Here is a 27,346-nt window from a genome sequence, read left to right on the forward strand (position 1 = left end):
GGGCGCAGGAGCAGATGACTCCAAGGCTTTGGGGTTGCTTTTGCCTTAGACACGCTTTGGAAATGGGCGTATCTGGAGGGGAAATTAGAGGGGAAAAGAAGATACATTTATTTGGGGACCTCAAGGGTGTGGGATATCCACCCACAGAGCATGTGAGAGCATGCGGCAGAGTCTGGGCTGGAGAGGTAAACTGGAGATCTACAGAGATCCACCAGCTGAAACCGGCAGAGAGGGGATGGGTAACGCGGAGGAGCCCCGCAGAATCCCCAGGCGCAGGGGATGCTCAGAGGACTCAACCAACAAGCAGGCAGGAGAGAGGAAGCTGGGGAGCTGTGTCCTGGAGGCGGGTAATTAACAAAGTCAGATATCGCCGGGAGGTCAGAAAGGACAAAAACTAAGGGAAAAACCATGGGGTTTGGCCAGAAGAGAGTCACGAAGGCCTGGTTGAGACGTTTCAACAGAATTGCGGGGGCGGGAGGCCGCGTTAAAGGGAAGAGGAGATGGAGGCATGGAGCTCCGGCCACAGTGTGGAGGATTTTGGCAGCAACAGGAACAGGAAAGTCTGGAAATCAGCTAGCAATGAGGAGAGTCCAGCGTGAGTTTCTGAGTCTGTGTCTTGTCCGTATTCCAACCCAGCAGCTTCCGGCCGCCTCTCCACATCCCCCCGCCACAGTTTCCGCTGCTTATTTTTCAATCCCGAGTATTTCTTCAACCGCAGAGGACAGATGTGGCTTTAAATGATAAGCACTTCACCCAGAGCCTGGCACATAAGACGCCCTCAGTAAGTGTCACTGTTGTTTTTACTTGTATTCATTACGAGCCCTTAGGAACAAGATGTGCAAACAAAAAGGCAGAAAAGTACATGGGGAGAGGGAGAGTGGGGATGAGCTTAGGGAGCGGGATGTCTACCAGGGAAGCATTAGAAACATAATAGGCCATTTTTCTTTTTTTTCCTAACTCTATCTAACCTAACTAGAGATACTGTTTCTCTACAAGATGTCCTCAGGAGCCTGCGTTTTGCCAGATGGCATGTAGCTTTGAGGCCCTTTTAAGGATTTCTTTCTGCATCTCATTCAGTCTGAGCCTTGGGTCTGGCCATGCCCCTGGGAACTGTGGAAGGGGACAAAGGACAACTCCTCTAGGGACGAGATTTGGCAAGAGAACCTGCAGAGAGGAAGTAACCAAATGCCCAACGTGTGAGCAGCCTGCCGCAAACACGAGCCAGGGAGAGAGGAACCCAAGAGTCCCAGCCTGCAGGGACATCACAGCTTGTCATCAACCAGGAGCACCTGGGCAGAGTCAAAAGCCCAGACGGGTCCATTGCAGGTAGAGGTAAAGGAACCCAGCAGGCTGAGGAGCAGAGGGGCCAGGCCCTACTTTCCTGTAGCAGGACAGGCAAAGTTTATCCACGCTCCAGCAGGGCGGTGCAGAGAAGATGCAATTCATTTATTTTGTCTGTGACTCTGCTGGTCTTCACTCACTGGTTAGAAAGTGAAAAAATAACCACTTCTCCAACCCCATTTAAAGCTTCAGTAACTTAAACAGTCCCTTTGGGTAAAGTTCAGTGTCTCATAGATTTAAAATATTCCTCCTCCTCCTTCTCACCCCAAGATAGCCTCTGGGGTGCAGAGAACGAGCTGCGTGTGGCTCACACGAGGAGAGCCTCAGAGGTCCAGGGAGCTCCCCTGTGTCTTCCTGGTTGCTACATGCCGTCCTGGCCTTCACAGTTGAAGGGAAGGCTGTTAACTTTGCAGCCTGGCCTCTCTTGGCTTGACCAGAGCTCCCAGCACTTCCAAACTGGATCCAAATTGATTCCAGAGTGAGCCTGGCACTCCCGTGGCCGCATGCCCTTTAGAGGGCCATCTGTGACTGCCATCGGGTCCTGGTGCCCGGGTTCCACTCCGTAGCCCTGGTTAGAGTCACCCTTCTCTGTGATCATTCGTGTCTCTCTCCCAGTGATTTCTTTTCAGTTGCCCTGCCATTACAAAATTTGACTGTTTCATTGCTGAGTTTATTAACTGGGCTAAATGTCAACCTGGGAGGAAAAAAATCTACTCTTAAGGCGACCCAGAGCATGAGAAATGAGGTCCCAAATTCCTCTGCATTGACTACTGCTTCAGACCAAAGTGTTCGAACTGACCAGTTGTCTTGGCATCTGTTGGAGATGGCTTTTTTTTTTTTTTTTTTTTTGCCAACCCCGAAAACCTGAGAGGTCTTCTATTTCCAACTCTCTCAACTCTGCACTCAATGAGAATGGAAAGTGTTGCATGTGGAAATTGCCAGGGCAACTGGGGGAAACGTTGCCAAAAGAGAAACTTTCCAGTTCTTTGCTTTCAAAATGTGCACGGGGCCATATGTCATGAGGTAATACAGCTTCCCTAAATGGGGGGGGGGGGGGAGAAGGGGCCAGCGCCAATGACAGCGGTGACCTGACAGTTGGCAAATACAGTTCTAGTCACTAGTTGGAGTCAAAAGAAGAATGGCTAAGAAACAGCCAAAGAAGCAGCCATGAGGCATCAAAGAAACACAAAATGGAGGGAAGGCTGCCCTGGGGGCCAGAATTTCATTTTGTTTAGGAGAAGATGGGCTCGAAAGTGGTCCTGAAGCAGCAGTCGTCCTGATAACGGGTACCATCTGGAAATCAATGAGACTTAGATTTTGTTTTTTACAGATTTGTACTGAAAACTAGTTCCAGCCAGGGGATCTCAACTCTCAGGAGGATCCAGCAGGGCACTAAACTATAACCAATCATTTAGCAAAATCTGCAGTTGGAATGACAGACGAAACCTGTTGTCTTCTCCTCTGTATTTAAATCAAGAGATGAGGTCAGGCGTGATCCAGTGTGTAGAGATGTGATTGTCTGGTGATGCATTTTTAGCCATTTTTAACCCATAGAGACCAGCCTCAGAGACAGGCAGACCTTATCTTCCAGACCCTTCATCCCCTTCAAGTATCTACTGTCCTCACTCTGACCCCCTCTTCCCCTCTGTGCCCCTCACAGATCCCAGTGCTTGGAGGATAATGATTTAACGGATTTGTTAGCCTTCTTCCTCAACCACCCTACCTTCTCCCCACATTTGTATTTTAACAAGGTTTTTTGGAGATAATAATACCTCTAAAAGAGTTGTCTGAATTGTGAGAATTTTAGGCAGTAACCTGGTGGGTGCGGGGTGGGGCGAGGGGGGGTGAAGAGAGGGGGCTGCATGTTGAGATCTGGTGCACAGTGACCGTTCTGGGTTGAGGCTGGTGGTGACTTCCTTTGGCTGTGCCTCTCGTCTCCTTCCACATCCTGGCAGGTGTGAGCAGGAATATCTGTGAAAATCTTGCTTTTCTGTACAGCACGCAGCATGAACTCGTCTTCACTGGTGGCCAAGAAGCAATTAGTGCAGATTTCCCTGGGTAACCGGGTGAAAAACCAGCCCCATGCCTAATTCCCTGCCTGCATGTGCCTATTTCCAAACAAATTTCCCAGCCAGAACTCCTCAGCTTCTCGGAGAGCCCCCATGCCTGGTATCTTTCTCCGACCCTGCCCTGAACTGGGATTCAGCACAATCGCGATTCCATGGCTGCCCAGATGCACTTCGGTGCTTCCTGCTGCTCCACATTGGACTGTGGGTCATTCCCGTGCTAGGGAAGGTCACAGGCTTGTTAATCAGCTAGAAAGCAAAGACAGACAGGATGCAACTTTTCCTAGAAAGACACCAGTATGGTGTGATGTCAGTACTATTTCCAACTTTCAACACTGATTATGGCCACTACCCTCTCCTGCTTCCTGAGGACAACAGTTCAACATGACTTCTGGCACAATTAGAATAAACTGTTTTAGACAGAGTCAGTGTTAAGGGAGGGTATGTGCCTTAGAGCCACAAGGCACTGATTTTTTTCATTTGATTTCCAAGGGGGTGCTCGTGCAAAACTGCACTTGGGAACACACAGAATTTCCTAGTTTTTGTTTTCTTTGTATGCAGGGTGTGTTTGCACGATACTTCATTGTCAGCGAGCACTTTCACGTTCGCGATCTCATCTGAGTCTGACCAGAATCATTTGAGGTAGGTAAGGTGGGGGTCAGTCTTTCCCTTTGATGAATGAGAAAGCTGAAGCTCAGAGACCTCCCCCAGGAAGTGGTGAAAAGGCAGGACGAATCCCAGATTTCCAGAATCCTAGATCCTATTCCTATTGTATCAAACTGCCTTTCATTAAGACCCAGAGAGAACTGTGAGTTGGTCAAACCCTACCAAATCTGCTCAAAAGGACATGTGCCTTCTTTCTGTCTAGCAGTCCCCTTCCTTTGGGAGTTACCCCACCCCCTAATCCTGTAGTATTCATTCCGTTTGGCTGTGCTGGAACCCACCATGCCCCTAACTGAAGATGTGGAGCTAAAGCCTGACCAGAGTATTCGGTCATCCTGGCCACTATGATTGGCTCAGGTATGAGCACGTGACTGAAGCTGGCCAATCACAGCCTTCTCTGTGCCTTTTGTTAAAGTGTTTGGGAAAGATGCAATCTTTCTTCCCATCCCTGCTGGCCTGAAGCAAGAGTCTGACTAGGAATGAAGACAAGCAGAGGGAACCAGAACTGAGAGATGGAGAGAGTCCTGATGTTATTATTTAAACCATTCATCCAGCTGTGCCTGAAACTCTTCAGTGAGCCAATAAATTCCTTTTTGGCTTAAGCCAATTGGAGTTGTGTTTATGACACTTGCAAATGAAAGGAGTTATTGACTAATAAAACTGCCGTTTCTGTCTTTCCCAGAATTAGGAAATTACCTCTTTAAAATTGTTTATTTATAGTGTGCTTTATCCCTTCCCACAGACAAAAAAATTCTGAAGCAGCTTATAAAAAATAAATGGGAAAAGTAGGCAATAAGCCAAAAAAATCAAAGGGAAGATTTAATACATGAAATACAAGTCATATGTATAAGTATAGCACAGTCTTTATACTAAGCTGACACAATTATTTTTTTAATTATAGTACCAAGTATTGTTGAGGGTGCTGAGAAACAGACACTGGTGCTGGAGAAATTATAAATTGGTGCAAGCTTTCTGGAGAGAAATTTTACAGTGTTTATTCCCAACCAGTGCTTGCCCATAACCAACAGTCTGGGTACATCAGAGGGAAATAATTAAATAAAAAGGAACGCATGCCTGTGATACCCTGAAGAACACACAGCAGAGCCTGCATGGACCATGACTTACAGACCTGCGAGCTAATAAATTGATGCTCTTTTTAAGCAATTAAGTTTGTGATACTTTGTTACATAGCAACAGAAAACAAACACAAGTATCAAGGATACAACAGTCTCAAAAAAAAAAAAGGAAAGCCTGCAAATATTTAGTTATAAGAATGATTGTCATGATTACTAAAAATTGGAAAACCACTATGAATATCCAATGGTAAGCTGTGGGTCAAGAATAATAATAATTCCACCTATTGGAATATCATGTATTTACGAAAATAATGATGGGAACTTTTATTTAGTGACCTGGAATAATACATATTGTGGAATGGCTTTGGAGCAGCGTATATAAATTCTCCCTAGGCCACAGCAAGATTCAAATAAATTGTTTACTATCAACCCTGTGTTTTAAAAATCAAACAAACAAAAAACCTATTTATTGGTTGTAGAAATTTAAAAGGGAGAAATATGGAAGTGGCAAAAATCTGCCCTTCTCCCAATTTGGGCATTATTGCTTGGGTCAAATTCGGCTCTCCGTAAACATATGGTTAATTAACCCCTCTTGGACCATGTGGTAACTATACACTCTCCATGTCTCAAGATACTTGACTAGTATTGGGGGGTTATTTATTGACAACTGAGTCTCAAACATTATCTACTCTAGAACAGTGGTGGCCAAAATGCATATTTGCTCAAAACAATCTTTCTGTAAGAAGAGAATTTTAGAATTTCTCCTTATAGTTAATCTCTTTTTATTTTCTATTTCTGATATGTTTTATAATGCACACAGTATAACTGGCTGGTACGTAAGAACTAAGTTTACCAAGATTGCTAAAATGTTTTTGATGATAAAGATGTGTTCTGGTTACCTGTGGCTGTGTAACAAATAAATCAGAAACTCAGTGGCTTAAAACACCATTTAATTTTGTTCACAAGCTTGTGGATCAGAAACTTGTGAAGACCTCACCTGAGAAATTTATCTTTCGCCCAAATAGTACGAGTTGGAGCAGCTCAACTCCATCTAGAAAATCCATTTCCAAGATGAATTACTCACTTGATTGGCAAGCTGGGAGCTCAGCCAGGGCCGTTGGCTGTTCCCTACAGGGGAAGGGGGGATGTGTTCGCTCTTTGCCATATGGCTTCCCCATTGGGCTCCTGGGGCTTCCTCATGAAATGGAGGCTGGATTCCAAGAGGGAATGTTCCAAGAGACAGGAAGCAGAAATTGTCAGCCTTTTAAGGCCTGGAGCAAGAAAATACCATTGTGTCATTTCCATCATATTCTACTGGGCAAAGTGGTCTAAGAGTCCACGCAAAGTTCAAGGCGTGGAGGCACAGCGGTCTGTCAAAGCATTCGTGGCCATCTTTGATCCCATACATGGTATGCAGCCACAAATGTCTGAAAAACCCTCATTTATATAAACAGAAAATGTACCAGCTGCTCCACCCCCAGGCTCAGCTCTCTTACATAAGAAATTCGTGGCCATCAGAAGTTGATCTGCTCCCACTGGTGCACCTGCCCAAAGCTGTTTTGTCAGTATCATCTGAGAAATGATGCTCAGGCTTTTCTCTTAAGGGCTTATTTACTCCAAAAGCATAGTCAGAAGAATATACGCAGGATAGTGGAGGGAAAAACATAATCTAACTCTCATCGGCACTACTGCTTTCTCTTGCTTAACAAAAGACTTTGACTAGAAGTAGAAATAAAGCATTTACCTGGTTAGGTGTTGGTGACCTGTAAAAAAATTTCTCTTCTACAATAGTATACTTTAAACCAAAATATATTGAATGTAAACCAAAATATATTGAATATTAACCTAAATATACTCAGAATGACTTTATGACCCAAAAGGCTATTGTGGTAACTGTGTTCTACCAGAAATTCCCCAGTGCACAGGAGGACACCTGCTTTTCCTTTCTCAGTCCATCAAGTAAAACAATCACAAACAGAACTTTAAGATTTCTGCTATATAACATAATATACTCTTGAGGAAGATAAAAGTGGCTTACTGAACAGAATAAACCCATTTTTGTAAGAAAATGCATGTGAGAGAGACAAGAGTAAATTTTCCATCATTTATGATCCTAAATTCTGGCACTAAGAGAAGATCCTGAGAAAAATCTATTGTTTTCCTGAGCAGGGTGATGGGTGAGGGTGCGAATTAGAAAAAGGGAAATAATAAGAAGGTTTTTTTTTTTTCCCAGGGGAAAAGGAAGAAATGTTGGAATGAGGCAAAAGCAGAGAGGATGACTTGTTTAAAAGTGTGGGTGGGAGATAATCTTCCTGTATGGGCAGCAGGGAATCTCCACCAGGATGCCACAAAACCTTCAGCAAAATCTACATTATTGGGCAACTCTTTTTTAAAATTTATTTTTATTGAGGTAACACTGATACACAGTAATATTTGTTTCATGTGTACAACATTATATTTTGACTTCTGTATACACTACAGTGTGCTCACCATCATAAATTTAGTTTCTGTCTGTCACCATTTAGTTGACTCCGTTTACCCATTTTGCCCTCTGCCTAACCTTGTCCCCTTTGGTAACCAGTATTCTGTCATCTATATTTATGTGTTTGTTTTTGTTGGTTTGGCTTATTCATTCATTTTGGGGTTTTTTGTTTGTTTGTATTCATTTTTTTCTGTTCCACATATGAGTAAAATCATACAGTATTTGCCTTTCTCTCTCTGACTTATTTCACTTAGGATAATATCCTCAGGTCCATTCATGTTGCTGTGAGTGGCAAGATTTCATCTTTTTTAATGGCTGAGTAATATTCCATTGCATGTATATGCATATGTGTGTGTATCACATCTTTTTTATTCATTTATCCACTGATGGGCACTTAGGTTGTTTCCATGTCTTGGCCATTGTAAACAATGCTGCAGTGAACATAGGGGTGCATGTATCTTTCTGAATTAGTGTTTTCATATTCTTTGGATAAATACCCAGAAGTAGGCTAGCTGGATCATATGGTAGTTCTATTCTTAATTTTGGGGAGGAATCTCCATACTGTATTCCATAGTGGCTGCACCAATTTACATTCCACCAACAGTGTATGAGGGTTCCCTTTTTTCCACATCCTTGTCAGCTTCTTTTTATTTTCTGTCTTTTTGATAACAGCCGATCTAACAAGTGTGAGGTCATATCTCATTGTGATTTTGATTTGCATTATCTTGATGGTTAGTGATGCTTGAACATCTTTTCATGTGCCTGTTGGCCATCTGTATGTCTTCCTTGGGAAAAAGTCTATTCAGTCCCTCTGTGCATTTTAGTACAGAAATTGAAACAGTAATCAAAAAGCTCCTGTTGGGGGAGGGTATAGCTTAAGAGGTCGAGTGTGTGCTTGGCATGTATGAGGTCCTGGGTTCAATCCCTAGGGCTTCCTCTAAAAAAAAATAATAAACCTAATTACCACCTCCCCCTTCCAAAAAAAAAAAAAAATCCCACGAACAAAACAAAACAAAAAAACTCCTGTGAAAAACTAAAGTCCAGGATCAGGTGGCTTTATAGGTAAATCCTACCAAACATTCAAAGAAGATTTAATATCTATCCTTCAAAAACTTTTCCCAAAAAATTGAAGAGGGGGACTGCTTCCTAATTCATATTATGAGGCCAACATCACTCTGATGCCAAAGTCAGACAAAGACAACACACACAAAAAGAGAAAATTATAGGCCAGTATCTCCAATGACCATAGATGCAGAAATTCTCAACAAAATATTAGCAAACTGAATACAGTAATACATGAAAAAGGTCACATATTGTGATCAAGGAAGATTTCGTCCAGGGAGCCAAGGATGGTTCAACATCTACAAATCAATCGACAGGATAAACCACACTAATAAAATTAAGGATAAAAACCATTAGATCATCTCAATACAGCAGAAAAAGTATTTGACAAGATTCAATACCCATTGATAACAAAACTCTCAATAAAATGGGAATAGAAGGAATGTACCTCAACATAGTAAAGGCCATTTATGACAAACCCACAGCTAACATCATACTCAATGGTGCAAAGTTGGAAGTTACCCCTCTAAGAACAGGAACAAGACAAAGATGCCCACTCTTGCCACTCCTCTTCAACACAGTATGAGAAGCCCTGGCCTGAGAAATTAGGCAAGAAAAAGAAAGAAAAGCCATCAAAACTGGAAAGAAAGAAGTAAAACTGTCACCATTTGCAGATGACATGATTTTATATATAGAAAGTCCCAAAGAATTCACCAAAAAAACCCCACTCAAAATAATAAACAAATAAATAAAAGTTGCAGGAAACAAAATTAACATGCAAAAAATCTGTTGTGTTTGTATACACTCACAACGAGCTAGCAGAAAGAGAAATTAAGAAAACAATCCCACTTACAATTGCAACAGAAAGAATGAAACACCTAGGAAGAAATTTAACCAAGGAGGTGAAAAACTTGTACACTGAGAACGGTAAGACCCTGTTGAAAGAAATTGATGATGACACAAATAAATGGAAAGATATTCCGTGCTCACGGACTGGAAGAATTAACATTGTTGAAATGTCTATATTACCTAAAGAAATACTTTTTGGTGTTGGGAGTGTATTCTTTGGGGGAAAATTGGGGTGATGTTGACATACACTGAAGGCAGATTCAGGCCAAGAACAAGAACAGCCCACGGAATTTCAAGTCACTTGTAACTCCAGAATGGAAGTCCAAGATATACACGCTCCAAATCATGACAGTTAATACCTCTGGAGAGTGGATTACAAATGATACTTATTTCATTCCCTCTTCATTTTTGTATTTTTACATTTTTCTTTTAGTTGTGTTGTTTAAAGGAAGTTGTTTGGAAACACACACGAGCTTTATAATCAGACAGACCTATGTTAGAACCCAGCTCCATGATGTCTTCAATTTGTGATTCCAGATGAGTTCCTTGAACTTTTAAAGCCTCAGTTTGCTCATTCGTATAAGAAAGATAATAACTGAACCTCACAGGTAGTTATGAGGATTAAATAAACTGATCTGTGTAAAGTTCTTCAAACAGTGCCTTTGAACTGAGTAGGCACGCGATAAATGGTACCCATTGTCATTGTGGTCAGTAACCAACGTTTGCTGATGGTTCTCAGATCCTGAAGACGATCAGCTTTTTGTACTTACTGTGAGGAAGTTAAGGCAAGACATGGCTCTGTGTCTGTATCCTCCAAAGAGCCAGCAGAGGGAATTCCACCGAGTTTTATCCCGGCCATCATAGGTCACACAACATAATATCATCGTGAAGAAAACCCTTTTTGAGCACCTACTGTGTGCAGGTGATTTAAGTTCTCAGAAGTTAGACCCAGTCCACATGGTCTCCATCTCACAGCCAGGTCAATTCTGGCCACTAACGCTCCAGGGTCTCAACTCCTAATTAGAAACTTTCGGGGTAGGCGCTGCTTAGGATGGGCCCACATGTTCTTAATTCACAGTGAAGAATACACATTACATCTCAGGACTTCTACACTAGCCAGAGCGTTCTGATGTGGGCTTTGAGGGCCTTGGCGCTGTCACGTGACAGGCTGTTTGATGTGGTTTCTGTTCCAGTAAGTTAAACTCTGGCATCTCAGAACGGCCGCAGCCTGCCCGGCTAAGGATGAGTTCTGAGCGCAGACTGAGGCTGAATCTGCATGCCTGCGGGTGGATGGGACCGCAAATGGCCATGGGGTTAATTAGCTGGAGGCTCTTACGACGCAGGGCCCCCCCTAGTCTTCAGGGTTTCCTTGCCGCTGCTGTATAGCTTGGCTATCAAAGACTGTGCTCCTCAAAACATTTTTGGTTTTTGATTTCTTCTGTGGGAGGAATAAAAAAAAAAAAAAAAAAAGAAGCTCTGAACCCTTCACGTCCCGGCGGGAGGCTACAGAACCAAGCTTATTGGGATTCACGAAACTTGTTGCTGCTCTGATGAGGCCTTCCCTGGGGCACTGGGTGTTTATTAGGTATATTAAGTAAATAAATAAGTCCTGCTTGAAACAAAAGCACGGGTCATGTGGCAGATATCTCCAGTGCTCACACTGTCTGGGTCTCCTCTCCTTCTAGAGACCAGGCTACCTGGCCCTCTGGGGTTTGGCGAGGCGGTGAGACTGGTTTAGTCCAATGGGATGTGAGGTTGAGTGACACCTGTCACTCCACAGCACTGAAGAGCAGGTGAGATGTCCAGTCTCTCTCTTCCCTGCCGAGGAGACCAAAGGAGTCACATGTTCTACATATTGCAGCTACAGACGGTGAGAGCCTCCATCAGCCTGGATCCTTGAGTGACGCGATGGAGTGGAATTTTCCCAGCACCTATACCCCCGACCCTTAACTTGCACCGGACATGTAGCATGCTCAGGAAATAAATTTTTATGTGTGCTCAGCATTGGGGTCTGGGGCGAATCTGTTATCACAGCACAACCTAGCCTGTCCTAACGAATCCAACCATCCCCTAAACATCGCGAACACAGAAAGCGGTTTGCAGGTCACCTGTGGGACCAGCCGCTGGGAGCTGGCCGAGGCTGTCTGCGGTGAAAGGCGAGAGAGGAGCAGTTTCAGGGAGGAGTAGCAGCCCAAATGATCAAGTTCAAGGGGCCGGGGACCCTGCTGTGGACGCTGGGATGGCTGGAGGAGGGCAGAGCTTCCAGTCTCTGGAGATGCTCACCCCAGACACGCCAGCCCAGGCCCAGGCCAGCCCAGCAGAGCAGCCCAAGCCCGGAGACAGGGCGCATTCCCAATAGACTGCGCATCAGGGCCTCTTTGGTTCAGAAGCTGTGTCAGTTGGTGGTGTGTTTTTAGGGCCCCAGAAAGCGAATAAGATTCCTAGGTCACTTGAGATGCACAGGATGTTTGACCACGATGAGATTTTACTTACTGGTCTGTATTGGTTTTCTCTGCATGGACCCCTGAGGGCCGATGATCCAAGTGGCAGTTAAGACCCACGCAGGCGGCGCCCACCTGAGGCTCCTGGAAATGCACCGTGAACGGCAAACGACCACTGTGAAAGGTAACTGCGCCGCTCTTTCCATTTCCACACCTGAAATGGCCCAACTGCCCTATCAAAAGCCAGGAACATTTCAGCCACCTGGACAGAGGGGAACCTGGAAAGAGAATGCAGAGAAGCTTTCCTCTCGTCATCACCGGTGACACGGTTGGTAGCGTCTGAAAGTCAGTGTCACCATCCACATTCTGCTCGGCCAGCCTGGAACGAGGTGGTGCTCAGCTGACAGCAGCGGAAGGATGCACGTGACCAAAGTCCTCATGGTGCCGGACTGCCTTCTTATTAGAAGTGGAAGAAGGAAGGCAGGGTGGTGGGCGAGTCCCTGGGCTGGGCCTGCCAAGAGCTGGTACTCCTGCATCAGCTTGACTTTGCAGAACTCGGCCCCTCCCAATCCCCTGGGAGTGCAGAGCCAGAGCTGGTACTCCTGCATCAGCTTGACTTTGATCCCCTGGGAGTGCAGAGCCAGGAGTCTGGCCACACTGAGGTGAAAGGGCTCACCAGGACCAAACTGGCTTTTGCTACTTTGCTGCCTAGCAGAGCCTTAACGCCAAAGTCTCTTAGAGTTCTTAATTTTTACAAGGTAATTATTTTCAGAGTCAAAAATGTAAAGTTTCCCTTACCGAAAACCTCCTGATGCAAGAGCGATGGGATCACGTTACAAGGCACTTCGGTCACTCTGCTGCTTCTGTCTAAATCCATTCTCCCCGGAGAGTGAAAACCACTGCTTCTTTCCCAGGTGCCTGCGGATGACAATAAAGACGTCGGCTGTGAATGTGGTGAATCCATTTGAACAGCGATAAATTCCAAATGCAAATATGCTTTTGTTTTGAATGTAATACGCTTAAAAAGAAAATGCCTGTGCTTTTAGAATAGAAGGCAGATTTCTGAACCTGCCTCCCCTGACCCCCTGATTAAATAAAGGATTTGGAGAGAGCGAACAGTGTCAGCTGAAAACCAGTGGCAAGAACCTAGTTAGTGGTTCCCTATCTTTTAATCTGCAATAACAGCACAAAAGCACTTTAATTAGGATTTCCAAATCTCACCTCGATACTCTGTGGAGGGAAAGAAAAAGCCCCACATTCTGAAATGTACCAGAGTTAGTTTTTATTTTTCAGGTGCTCTAAGAGTGTTTTTATTCCCAAAGGTGGCTGATATGAGGATTCCTGGGAGCCAGAGAAGTAGAGCCCGAGGCCTGAGCCAGGCTCATCTATGCTTGTTGCCATAGGTCATGGGGAAGGAGGTCAAGGAAGGGCCTTGGTTTATGGAGCTGTGAGTTGCGCCTTGTGGGTGGAAAACAGCCCTGACTTCAGATTGGTCCCATGGCCGAGGCATATCACAATGGCTACACCAACTGGATCGAATATAGAAACTGACTAGCAAACGTCAGGCGGCTATTAGCAAGCAGCAGTTAGAATTCTCATCACCTCCAGTGAGCTTCTAAGCAAATGACTGTCCTCTCCAGAAAAATGAAAACTGCACAAATCAACAACGGAGCGAGAGGAGAGAGGAGGCTGGGTTGCAAAGGATCTCTTTCTAAAACGCCGGATGAAGGTGATGTTGACTCAGAATCTTTGCTTCATTCTGGTCCAAGGCCATCATAAAACTAAGTTCCGTGAAGGAAAACAAAGAGACGAGAGGAGCAGACTCTAACAAGCTCACATAATGAGCGCTTCCCGCCTCCTCCTCGCTGCCTCAAGCGCCGTCCCCTGATTGAAGGGCGCCGTGAGCCCGGCTCCCACCTTGCCAGCCCCGAGCGCTGAGACTGACGTGCGGAGAGGGAACATGCACCCTGGGCCGCAGGAGCAGTTTGAGGTCAAGTCAGGATTTGTTTCTGTCCTGCCTCTCAAAGCTTTGTTTTTCTATGAACCGTCCATACTAAAGACTCAGCATTGCTTGGGCAGGGGAGAGCTGGGGGCGGGTGCTTTCCGGGAGATTCATTGAGGATGGACAGTCACCGGGAAAGAGGAGGGCTTGGGCCTTTCCTAAAAGGACTGATGAGCACTGGAAATTCCCAGTTTAACCACTGACCAGGCTACTCCTCCCCTGGCCCACCACACCCACAGGGATCCCATCCCCATCCTTGCTGGTTGCTCTAACCAAAATAAATAATAAACGTGTAAAGCTCAACAGTGATGCCATTCAGAGTTACAGCCACCCATTCCCAAAGCCCAGGCCAATGTCAAGTAACCCAAGACTTCTCTCTTCACAGGGGCCACCAAACATCCTCGGAGGCAATTAAACCCTGGAACCTAGGGAAATAAGATTTTCATGGAATGCTATTTTGAGACATGGTGAAAGCATTTCCAATGAATTGAGTGTTCATTCTGATCATCACACAAAAATGAAAGATGGTTCTTTAACATCCTAATGAAGATAACAAATTAATACGTTTCCTTTGTAAAGCATTTATAGTTCGCATCAAATAGCGTCACATTGAATCATCTCTTCTATTTTCAGAACCATGTAATAGGCAGGACACGCTTTATTATTTATATTAAGTGAATAGACTGAGATTTCTTCGAGGCTCACCTTGAGGAACAGAACTACTTGGTGTTGGACGTAGGATTAGAACAGAGAATCCAGGTCCAGTACTTTTTCTAATCCAACCCATTGTCTCTACCAAAAAAAAAAAATCTTTCCCTCTCTTGAAAGCTTTGAAATTTATAAATTGTTTAAGTTCTTCTTATTTTATATGATGGAAATGAAACAGCTAACGTTTGTTGAGCCATTACTAAGATAAGTCACTATGTTACATCTCAAGTGCTCAATGCGAGCTTTCTCATGAGGTGGGCGCGATTATCCCTACGGCTACAGACGAGGAACTGAGCAAACCACACAGCTGGTAAGTAGTGGAGCAGGGACTTGAGAACAGTCAGCTTTGACCCCAGGGCCTCCCAGCCTCACATCCGTCTGCTGAAATAGGCAGGTTTGTAACTTCTAGAAGTGACTGAAAAACCCCAGGTCCCATTGCTATTAGACAGAACCATCCACGTGGCCAAAATGTGTGGCATCGTTTGGGTCCATGTTGATCGTTCCAGCTAGGAGGCCAAGCTGGAACCATAACCAATAGAAATAAACCAAATAACCAAAAGAAACCAATCTCTCTGCTGGGAGACAGGGTTCATCCCCTGCTACTCTCCCACCCATGATAGCCTCCCCTCCAATCAGTTTTTCTTCTCAGTTTCACCACCGCTGCTCCTGTGTCTGATGCTAAAACCCAACAAGTTCCTTCTCCCTTGTGTCCCAGAGCCGGACAATGATCAGGAATCCCTATTTCTCAGTTGTGTTTTTTCAAACTCTTTTCTCCTACTGCCACTACCACAGTCAAGTCCAATAACTAGTCCAGCTTCAGACACGCCCCATGAGACAGTCAGTCTTGTCCCCAAGCATCCCCAAAGCACAGCTGTCCTCATCACGTTGCATGCTGTGCACCTGCACGTGACACCCCTTTGTCTATCACAAGTCCTGTTTTAGATCTTCCGTTGTCTAGAGCCTCCACTGTCTGGAGCCTCCACTGTCTGGAGCCTCCACTGTCTGGAGCCTCCACTGTCTAGAACCTCCACTGTCTGGCCATTTTCCTACCAATCTATTGTCATTTCCTTCCCCCCTTTCAGGTGAGTCTTCTCACAGTCCCCAGCACACGCCCACATGTCCCTCTCCTCATCTCATGCCTTCCTCATTATTTTCCCGGTCATGCTATTTCTCTTCTCTCAGGCTTATCGCAATCTAGACACCCTTCCCTTCTTCTATAAAATCTCCTAAGACTATTCCTCCTTCTCAGATTCCTATTGTTCCTACAGAAGGCGCCACAGAGTTCAGCGTTCAATTTTGTTTTCTAATTAACTCACTATTGACTTGATCTCCTCCTGGTGGACTGTAAGCTTCCCAGGTCAGGGATGCTCTGCTATCTTTTGCACCATCTTCACGGAGTACTGAACCCAGGGGTGGTGCTTGTTTGGTTGACTGATTTCACTCGGTGGAGGGGCTTGGCATCAGACCAGAAGGCAAACGAGCACAGGTTGGTTTAGTAGCTCTGATGAGCAGTCCAGTGGCCTTGCTCTATGAGGGTTACTTCTCCAATACTTGATGCCAACCTCAGATTCATCTGAAGGTCAGGAAATGACAAGTTCATGTTCTGTAGTAGAGCTGTCTGCTTGCCTACCGGCTCGAGCCGCTGAGGAACCCGTCTTCTCTGATTCCTTTCCCAGGTCACAGTGGCTGTTCCCCAAGGAGGAATGAGAATGGAGGGGTGCTGGGTAGGGGCGTGGGGTAAAGTGAGTTATCCAAGTGAAAGACCACAGCAACTGGAATCTCATTTATGATCTCCAAAGTAATACATGAGCGAATGGAGAGTAGATGTTTTAGGATAATTCAGGGAACAGTTTTTACCAGAAGAGGAGTTGTTGGATGCTCACGCTGCATCCTTGTTCAGCACCAGCCTGTTAAATAGCCATTCATCAAAGTTCAAGATGCCCTAGGAAGATTTCTGAGAGACTAGCCCTTTGGAAATATAATAGCAGGAATAATAAAGTTAGCATCTACGTATACATTCGAAAAGTGCGTCATATTTTCCGAACTGCATTTTCACACACCCTCTTAGGAGTTAGATCCTTTTGAGTTGGAGGGCGTCTGAAGGTTATCTGGTTGAGACAGGGATAACATTTTTGGAAGACTATTAATTAACTTCTCGCGTTTACATTTCATTGATTTACCCACCGCTTCACGTTTCCCTTTCCTCGGAGACATAGGTCTGCCTTTAGAGTTCCAGAGCATGAATGAAAAAAAAAAGTTAATATTCAGGTTCTCACCACCCAAAATGGGAATTTCGTCGTCATCATAGCTGTAGAAACTAGGCTTTGTTGAGAGAGAAATAGGATTTTCTCAATTTATTTAGCTCCCACTTAGCGTAACAAGAGCCAAGCCTGATGGTAGGGCTCCGATCACGGGACCACTTCTGGGGGCCACAAGGACCATTTCTGTTTATGGCAGCTAGGCCACAAGGCTAGTGTACCAGGACAGGAGGAGAATGATGAGTTATAGGGGCAGGAAGCCTGCCCATTTCTGGTCCTAAAGGACCATGAACAAGAAGAGGGAGATGGAGGCTGGAGAGACATTGATCTTGATTTTTCTGGCTCTGGGCAGCCCAGAGGGGGAGGTGTGTTAGATAAATTAAAATCAACACAAGGCCTTGCCCTTGTTTAAGACTGCGTGGGACACAGGCTCCCCACACCAGTGGGAGCAGCCACATCCGAGCAAACTCAGCCGGACAGCGTGGTTAGACAGTGGAAGGGCTAGAATTTTAGCATTCCCAAGCTACCCTCAGTTCCTGTGTGGTGTGGAAAGAACTCAGAATCTCCCGTCTGCTCCTGGCAGGGGGTGAGGCACAGATGCTGGCTGGAATCTGGCTCAAGAACACACCAGAGAGGAATGACCCAAGTGGGGGCAAGATGGTGCTGTGGGCAGGGGTTGCAAAATCAACTGCCTGGGCCCTGACCTCACAGCCAGAGCCAGGGGCCTCCAGCATCGAGGGCGAGCTGGGGGCAGCCAAACTAGGGGAAAGGGAGGCTGGGCTCCAACTCAGCCAGGAGAGGAAGATGAACCACTGGCTACCGGACCCACAGTCTTCAGCCGCATGCACTGGCCTGCTGCCAAGGCCATGGGACAAGCCAATAGCCCAGGGAGCAGCCCAGAGTGGCCACCCTGCAGCAGAAAACACCATGTGGACTCAAGCCTGCCCCGCTCCAGCCGTGAGAATACAGTAAGCCTCCCTCACACACCCAGGCAAAGACTGGATTATCCAAAGGAAACTGCTCCAGAGCTTGGGATGGGACTGAGATTAGAGGGCAGGAGTAAATCTAGTTTCCCACCTCACAGTGGGAGGGGGCTCACCGAAAAGCCCAGAGCATTTTCAAGTCTTTCATGTTCTACTTCAAGAGGAGGGTGGGTGCTTCGGTGACCTTGCTCCTTAGCATGACCTCCTTCCTGTGCAGGAAAAGGCTCATGTGGACCATGGGACCAGGTGAAGCAGACATTCCCGTCTCCATCTTACACGTGCAGGAACCAAGGTCCAGTGATGAAATGTCTCATCCACGGTCAAAAGGCGCTGGGTGCAAATCCACACCAGGAGTGAGACGCCCCGATCCCAGCTCCACGCTCCTCCTACAGGGCTGTGAGCCTCTCCCGTGACCCAGCAGGAGACGTACACGGCCCAGGGCAACAATGGTGACAGACGTTTATGTTTGGAAGCACACCTTCAGTTTCTTGTCTGGGCCCCCCTCATATCTCCTAGTTTTCATTCAAGGGAATCCTACAGCTGAAGATGTTTCTTTGGCATATTTGCACCTGGGAGGCGGGGTGGGGGTGGTGGATGGTGTGATTCTTCATTCCATTCATGATGCCAAATGTTCAGAATGGCTTGGAGCTGGTAAGACAGTGATTGAACAAAGTGTTTCTGCTTCTCTCTTTGCTCCCAAGTATCGCCTGAAATGGAAACATCTATATTGGCTGCAGTTTTTATCCATCTGCAAAAACACATTAGAAAGAGAAGGAGGTTGGCAACTGACTTCACGCTTTTCCCCCAGAGTGTTACTTACCTGACTTTAACCAGATGCTGTGTATCAGCCTGTCTCTCTCCTCCATGCTCAGTGGGCAAAAGACAGAAGAAATACAAGGAATGCTTGTTATGCTATGCACTCTCCCCTCCTCTCTTTCTCTTTCTCTCTTTCCTTTTTTTTTTTTTTTTTTTTCATCCCAGGACCGGATATACAAGTTCCAGAAGAGGAATATACATCCCCAGAGTCTGAAATCAAATCTGGAATTCATATCCTCTGTAAATGTACTTTATTAAAAGCAGGAATCAAGAAAGGGTTTGGAATTATATTGGAGAGGTTGATTGTGTAGAGAGGACTTGGAAGGAGGGATAACTTTAGACATGTTTTGCAGGCTGCCAACTCCTTGGACAAATGGAAAAACTGGGTACTTCTGGCATCCGTCCTATCCCAAAGGTCTTAAAACCAGCCCTTAGGCTGTGTTACCGACCCAGGAAAGAAAGCAGGAGACTGCAGGAAGACACGTTTGTCCATAATTACCACAATCAGGTGGATTGAAAATATTGCAGGAAGACGTAGCAGGTAACATTTCCAGGCGTCACTGTCAGTTGGGAGTTCATCTTTGTCAAATCCAGTTGCTGACACTTAATGATGGTTAGTGCCACCACAGATCGCTGCCAGGGGTGTGAGGCATGAGTGTGTGTGCGTGTGTGTTTGTGTATCTGTGTGGGCACTTAAGTGAAGAAGCTGGACGTACTCGTTGAGGTCCAGAACTGGAGCGGGTGGAGGCTGTCCGGGGAGGAACGGGGGACGAGTCACATGAATTACCAGGGGACATGCCTGCTGCCTGTACTGCAGGCCATTCTCTGGGTGGGGAACCAGGAACTTGTTCATTGTTCCCAGAAGGCGTGGATGGTTTTAGATCAGTAAACTGTCTCTGAACCATTTATTTTCCCCCTCGGTTTGGAATCACATCCTTCCGAATACCATTGCAGCTCACAGTATTTCTCTGATGAAAACCATCATTTCACAGGGGTCAGCCAACTCAACAGCAGGAGCAAAGTGATTATGGGATTCACATTCCGGTAATAAAAGAAGAGCTAAGCCCTCTGACCGGTCAGAGAAAGGTGGCAGCCCCTGGTGACCCAGAAGAAGCCCCTAGACGCCCCTAGAGGTCCCAGGGGGACAGAGAGGGAGTCAGTGTTTCTGAACTGACTTAAAGGAGAGCTTTTGCTGTGTCTGATGGGAGGCTCAGAGGGCTGGCATGCTGAATGGGATGCTTCTGATGGGGCCTCCAGCTGGCCCTCTGCCACTGTCTAACTGTCTCCATCACCCACTCCCCCCATCCACTCTTCATTCACATCCAAGTATCTCTCCTATTGCTTTATTGGAGAAGTCGCCTCTTTGAGAACACATGGGAAGGTACTGCGAACATTTGGATGGCTAAGGTCCTGGACTTTTCATGTTGGCTGCCTATCTAAGGCTTTCGAGTTATTGTCTTAATTATAGCAGCTGTAAAGCGGAATCTGAAAATCACCCCTGCAGCGGCTCCCGGGAGAAACAGCAGTGGGCCCTCTTCCTGAATTCCCGTCTCCTGGAGGGAGCTGGGTTTCCCCCATCTCTTTCTCAATCCCTCCGCAGGGTTCTGGCCTCCGGAGACAGCGTGGGCCTGGAGTCTGCCCCCAGGTTCTCTGCAGGGAGGGGGCGTGCTCAGAGTCCAAGCTTCCTGCCTGGACCAGTGACTACAGCTCCGACACCCCCTCAGGGAGGTGGTTTGTAATGTTTCTCCTGTAAACTCTTAGGTAACTGTGTTCTGTTCCACCAGGGGAGGTCATGTGGCTGAGAGAGATGTGTTTTTCTTGTGGGTATCTAAGGACATGAGCCGCGGCGGGGCAGCCACGCGGACGGAACCCCCGCAAAGAACAGCGCGCTGTTCCGGGAGCCGCGGGGAAATGACGTTCGCGGTCAAGTGCAAAGCACCGTGACACCAGCAGCCCTGGGGACCCGGCCTAGGACACATGTCCATTTTCAGAAACTTCCCTGCAGAAAAACCCCTGTCAGAAGGCCCACGTCCACAGACTGATACCTGGTTGGTGAAGAATGGCTGCGGAATTCTTAGGTCCCCTGGGGCCGCGTTTCCCATCCTGACTTCAGCCCTGATTCTGAGTCTCCGGCCCCTTGAGCTTAGGTCACCCTGTTGGTCTCTAAAAGCCAAACACTGTCCCCCAAATGCACTAGAGACATCAGGTTCTGAGTGACTGGGAAGAAGGGAGCTGCAGCCCAGGACTCCGTGGGCCTCCGCTGTGGCTCTGCCGGGAGGCTCCTGGCCGTGGGCCAGCCGGCTGCCACCGCAGATGCAAAAGGGCCACCGCTCCCCACTCGGATGCTGCATCTTCTTCTTGTTCTTGTTTGTTTGTTTGTTTGTTTTTTTAAATTGAGGTATAATTTACATACAATCAAATGCACAAATATGTTGATAGAAATACTCTCCACTTAACCACCACCCAAATCAAGCACACAGACCTTCTCCAAGACCCCAGGGACTCTTCTCCTGTGATGGAACGTTTGAAGTCATCACAGCATTCTCATAATATGACTGAGCTCTCGTCTGGCTTGGAGCTTCTCGCTCCACTGAGGGGTGAGGCAGGTGCAGCAGGTTCCTATGGCTCCTTTTTAAAATGTGAAGCTCAGAGGGGTCAAGCAATTAGCTCCTGGCCACACAGCCAGCAAGGAATGTGCAGTGGCTGGAACCCAGCTCTTCCAGTTGCTCTGGGGGCGCTCTCCTCTGCCCGGGGACTGGTCCTCAGACGTTAGGATGCCCAAGAATCCTCCGTAGAGTGAGCTGTACACGACAGCCTCAGGGCCCAGGAGTCTACATTTTCACAAGGCTGGTTCTCCTCCCCCAGTCCCCGGGGGCGATCTGTGGGACCAACCGCACTTTGACCCACATTGTCAAAGCTCTCTGACTCCTCCACCGAGGATGCAGCTTTAGGCTGTTTTCAAGGTTCCAGTCCTATCACATCTGATCCTGCTCTTCCTGGAGGATTTTTCCTTTCCTTAACATCTTCCTTCTTTATCTCTGCTATCTGCCTAGTCCCTAGATTACTGGGCTCCTCTTGAGCATGATTCTAATACTCAACCTGCTCACCTAACCTCTAGTCCTTTTCTGAACTGTCCCTTAATCCCTCGGAAGGCTTAGTGTCTATGGTGATTTAACACAGAACACAGTGCACACACACCAGATGCGCATGCAAACACAAGCTCAGCTGAGAAGCCTGCTACGGCCCCACTGAGTGAAGGTGAGCCTCCTTCAAGGAGCACTTAACCACTCTCCAGTATCTGCAGCTTGCCTTCCAGTTTCATCCTCCTTCCTGAAACATACCCTTCCCACCCACCGCAGTTTCCCAGCTATTTTCACACCTTCGTGCTTAGGCAGGTTCTGCTCCCTTTGCCTGGAAAGTCCTCCCCTCTCTGGGCCCATCTGGTGAACACCTAGTCATTTTTCAGGACTGAGATGGAAGGAAGGTTCCTTCCTTTCGAAAACATCCCAGCCTTCCCCAATAACCCCCAGGAATGTTGCTTCTTTCGGGGCTGTGTCTTCTCTCCCTAATCAGTTCCAGGAGCCGGGCTCCTCAGAGCCTGGATGGGGTCTGGGCCCCAATAAGTGGGAACTGAGGGTGGAGCCTCGATCCCACGCTTTCCTGGCAGAGGGCTGTGGCTGTTTTTCCATGGTGGTCCTGTGCTAAAATAACACATGAGTAAAAATGTTTATTGTGTTTCCTAGGTGCCAGGCACAGTTTGAAGTGCTTCTTTCCTATTAGGCTTATTTGTATAAGATATGTTTTTCTCTAATGTTGGTAACTAGAGCGACCTCATGTCTGCAGAGCGTAATGTCTGAGATTTCAGAGGATGTAACGTAACTTTTAACTGTAGCATCTATAAGAATCAGTAAAGGCCACTGTGTCCTGTTGATCTGAAGATTCCACTTCTATGCTCAGCATCTCTGATTCATTCATCTGAGTGGGATTTTTTTCCTCCTTGTTTTCTTTTCTACAAGGCTTTAAAAATGCTAGTTGAATAATTTGCAGGGTGATTTTATTTATTACGTCAATTCCATCCACAGTATATCTAAAATTTTGAATAAAAGTCAATTGGGGGGAAATGATTCAGTAAATTAGGAGTTTGAGATTAGCAGATACAAATGACTATGTACAGTCCTATTATATAGCAAAGGGAACTAGATTCAATAGCTTGTAATAACCTATAATGAAAAAGAATATGAAAAAGAATATATGTATGTATGACTGAGTCACTATGCTGTATACCAGAAACTAACACAACATTGTAAATCAACTATACCTCAAGAATATGAAATGTATGTATACGTATGACTGGGACATTGTGCTGTACACCAGAAACTGACACATTGTAACTGACTATACTTCAATTAAAAAAAAAAAAAAAGCTATACTTTAAGAAAAAAAGTCTTAATTAAAGTAATACTAAAAAATTAAAAATATATATATACAAATGACTCAACATATGGATATTTACTTTATTTTTTTATTGAAGTATAGTCGGTTTGCAATGTGTTAATTTCTGGTGGACAGCACACTGATTCAGTTATATACATATACATTCCTTTCCATATTCTTTTTCATTATAGGCTATTACAAGGTGTTGAATATAGTTCCCTGTGCTATATGCTAGGACCCCACTGTTAATCTATTTTATATATAGGAATTATTATCTGCAAATCCCAAACTCCCAATTTATCCCTCCACCCCCTTTACCCCACTGGCAACCACAAGTTTGTTTTCTATGAGTCTGTTTCTGTTTTGTAAATAAGTTCATTTGTCTCCTTTTTTTAGATTCCACATAAAGGACATTTATTTTAAAAGCAAACTCTCCAAACTGTGTCTGTTCCTTTCCAGATATTTGAAATGCCACCAGGAAGAGGGTCATTACTCTCTACCGAGGGCTCATGCTCCCCTCGATTTATGATGCAGGATGGAGCTGAGGTGCCTCCGTGCAGAAAGGAGAGGCCAGCGACGGAACCCTCTAGACCCCTAGCAATCACAGGAATGTGCTGGCATTTCCCAGGAGGCAGTCTGTTTAAAGCCACCAAAACGTACTTCTCAATTCATTAATCTCTTAGTTGGGGTGGGAGAGGAGACAGGGAAATCTGCTCGAGATAAGCATGAAGTACAATATGACTCTGCCGTCTTATAAAGAGCCATCACTCACAGAAATTGCATCCTTCAACCTTTCAAGGGATTAAATGCTACAAGACAGACAGCATCTGGTTCAAACAGCAGCAAATCAAAGCGGGTAACAATACACCGCGTGGTGAATAACAGGCAGGCTCCTATATCCAGGAGAGGCCAACAGCGGAGGGAAAAGGAAACCTGTGGGAGGCACAGTAAGAAAGGGCACACCTGTAGATGTGTCCGGGGAGATGGTGATGACTGCGGGCATAATCACGCCATTCTTCTCAAGTGACCCAAAGCCACAGGCAGCCACCCTCCTTCAGGGGGTGGAACACAGCTCTGCTTGACCCAGGGACCAAAAAAGAGAATAGGGAACCGAGACTCTCCCTTCTGAAAGCCACCAGCCAAGGCCATCAATTAACGTGCAGACTCAAATTGACTTCTTGGAGGATTTCTCGAGAGAGCAGAGGGAGAGGCTATTTATTCATCTGGAATTAGATAAAAAGGAGTTGAAGGTTGGCTTCTTTGTTTCGCCTCCCTGGTCTCACCTCCCCCACCTCAAGGCTCCTCCTCCCCTTCATCTCCATCTCAGGCTCTCATTACTCTCATGACCTCTGCCCTTTGACCCTTCCAAGGGAGGATCAGATGCATGCCATTCACACCTCCATGTAAAGTTAATCCTCTGGCATCTCCCAGGTATTCTGTTTTAGCCATCACCCCCCAGGAAAGGCTCTCCTCTGTTAAAGGAATTTCAGGTTGAGGACGAGTGAGGTTTTTTTTTTTTTTGGCTGGTAAGAATCAAAGTCTGGAAGTTTCGAGTGACATCTGCCTTGAGCATCTCAGGCCACCCTTTTCTGGAACTTCCCCCAACTCCCATTGGGAGTATTCATATATTGAAGGGCAGAGGGCCCAGAACGATCCTACGTGCTTTATTTATATATTAATCTCTTTTAAAGTTAGTTTCAATTTCTATCAAAGTTACACATACACTTTTTCTCAGCGGTTCTCAAACACGGCTGAAATTTAGACTCATCTGGGAAAATGTTTTAAAATCCTGAAGCCTGGACTGCACTCCAGAGCTGCTGAGTAAAAATCGATGGGAGGTGTGGCCCAGGTCCTGGGGTTTCTGAGGAGCCCCAGGTGATGCAGCCCGTGAACCATGGATGTAGATTTGCAGGAGATAGTCTTAACAAGAAATATTTAAAACCAGACCAAACCAAACAGCAATATCCCCAAGCCCCACCCCCTTTTATTTCCCATCCCCCAGAAACTACAAATTCAAAATCTGAGCTGATTCACAAGGTAGTTACCCTCATTTCTAAATCACGTGAGCATACTGCTACTTCTTAATTTTTCGGCTTTAATCTATTGACTTCCCAGAGAAAATAAGGTTTGCCTCTCTTATACCATCATCGCCCACACCTCGAAAACTCCCACCCCGCAGCCCCACATCATCCCAACGCTGCCGTAATTTGGTACCATTGATACTCATGTTATGACTGCCTTCTCCGTCTCCTTAGTTTTCTCTGTATGCCTGATTCATTCCACCTCCAACTCTTCCCAAAGTGCACTATTCGCATTTGGCCGACATCTCTGATGGAAATCACCCTCACCGCCTTGGGACCTCCCATCTGGACTGACCCCTCATTGGGCTGGGGCAGAGTGACCCTCCCCACTGTCGCCACAGGGATCCCATCTTTTCCTGTGTTGGAGCTCTGTCTTCTTTTCTGGGGTTTTTTTTTTTTCCTCCCTTCTTTTTGCTAGCGTATCCTCCAGGGGCTTCTGGGGAAAGAGTACGTGGGAGTAAAGTTTTTGAGACCTTGACTGTCTGAAAATTCATCCTTCTCTTCTGGAGTTTGGCTGGAGATAGAATTTTAGGCTGGAAATAATTTTCTCTTGGAATTTCGAAGGCACGGCTCTGTTGTCTTCTAACTTCCTGGGTTGCTGTTGAGAAATCGAGGAGCATCTTGATACTTGATGATGTGGATGAAACTTCTGTCTCTCTCTCTCTCTGAAAGCTTGTTAGCTCTTCTCCTTGATCCCAAAGGTGTGAAATTTCAGGAAGATGCACTCGGGGCAACTCCACTGTCACCCACTGTGCCAGGAGCTCAGTGAGCCCTTCCAATCAAGAAACACACGTCCTCGAGTCTGAGATATTCAATTACTTCATTATGAATTTCCTCCTTCACTTTACTCTGTTCCCTCTTTATGGACCTCCTCTTGTTCAAATATTGAACCCCAAGGATCTGCCCTATAATTTTCTTATTTTTTTTCCTCTCCTATTTTCCAATTCTTGGTCTTTTTGTTCTACTTTTTAGGTGATTTCTTCATCACTATCTTCCAATTCTTCTGCTAAATTTTTTATCTTCTAGGTCAGTGGATTCTATCAAAGTCCCATTCTGATTGTGATGTTACATTGTGGTTTTGCAAAACGTTACCATCGGTAAAGCATACAAGAGACTTCTCTGTATTAATTCTTACAACTGCTAGGAAATCCCCTTTTATGTCGAAATAAAAAGCTAAATTAAAAATAATTTATCTTCTATTAAATTTCTGAGGTCTCTTGTTTTCAGAACATCCCTTGTGTAGAGCATCCTGGTGTTTCAAGGGTGCAGTATCTTATCCCACCGAGGATTTCAGAAATTACACAGTGAGAAGGGCGATGTACAGCTCGGCAGCCCAGATGTAGAACCACCTCTGGGACTCACCCTGTTACACATCTGGGTAAAGTGAATAGGGGACCATCTCTAAGAGACAGGGGAGAGATTTCCCTAGCATAATATGGGGACAAAAGAGTACACATACTCCTTCTAACTATACAAGAACCCTCTCATCTATTACAATTGGCCTGGAAGGTCAGAGAATAAAGAGTAAATCCTTTTTTGATGGCTTCATAGTAATACAGAAACATTTGTTCTAATTTGTAACCCATTTGTTAAAAATGCAAGCTATGCAGTGAACTATATGTCAATAATAATCTGCTTTCTCAAAATGCAACTTTTTATTTTATCAGACGTGGTCACAGACATTGTCCCATGTGGTCCTTATAAAGACTGAGGACAAACAGGCTAATTCTCCCACTTAACAAAAGAGGACAGCTGGTTTCTCTTTCTTCCACACGTGCAGCCTCGCTAAGACACCTTGTGTCTGTGCAGGCACAGTTTGCCATGTACATCAATGTAGCGAAATGGGAAAAACATCCAAGTGGGAATCACCTGGCCTGGATTTTAATCCAGCCTCCACCACTAATTAGTTAAGTGAACGTGGGTAATTTAGTTCCATTCCATGAATGTTTTTGGGCGCCTCCTATGTACCAGGTATTGTGCTAGGTGCCGGAGGTGCCAAGTTGGATAAGACACAGTTTCTGTCTTTAAATTGCTTACACTTTGGCTGAGAAGACAGCTATAAACCAGAAAAGAAACAGCTTTTT

General features: G+C 45.7%; 1 long non-coding RNA gene across 1 annotated transcript; it reads left to right on the forward strand.

Moving 5' to 3' along the window:
* The first annotated feature begins 450 nt into the window (after window positions 1-450).
* On the forward strand, window positions 451-14,255 carry LOC116659996. Its single transcript, XR_004315349.1, has 4 exons — window positions 451-781; window positions 3,969-4,049; window positions 11,225-12,164; window positions 13,303-14,255. It is a non-coding gene; the product is annotated as an uncharacterized LOC116659996 (long non-coding RNA).
* Window positions 14,256-27,346: the final 13,091 nt, after the last annotated feature.

This window comes from Camelus ferus, chromosome 26 (assembly GCF_009834535.1).
Source record: "Camelus ferus isolate YT-003-E chromosome 26, BCGSAC_Cfer_1.0, whole genome shotgun sequence".
Lineage (NCBI taxonomy): Eukaryota > Metazoa > Chordata > Mammalia > Artiodactyla > Camelidae > Camelus > Camelus ferus.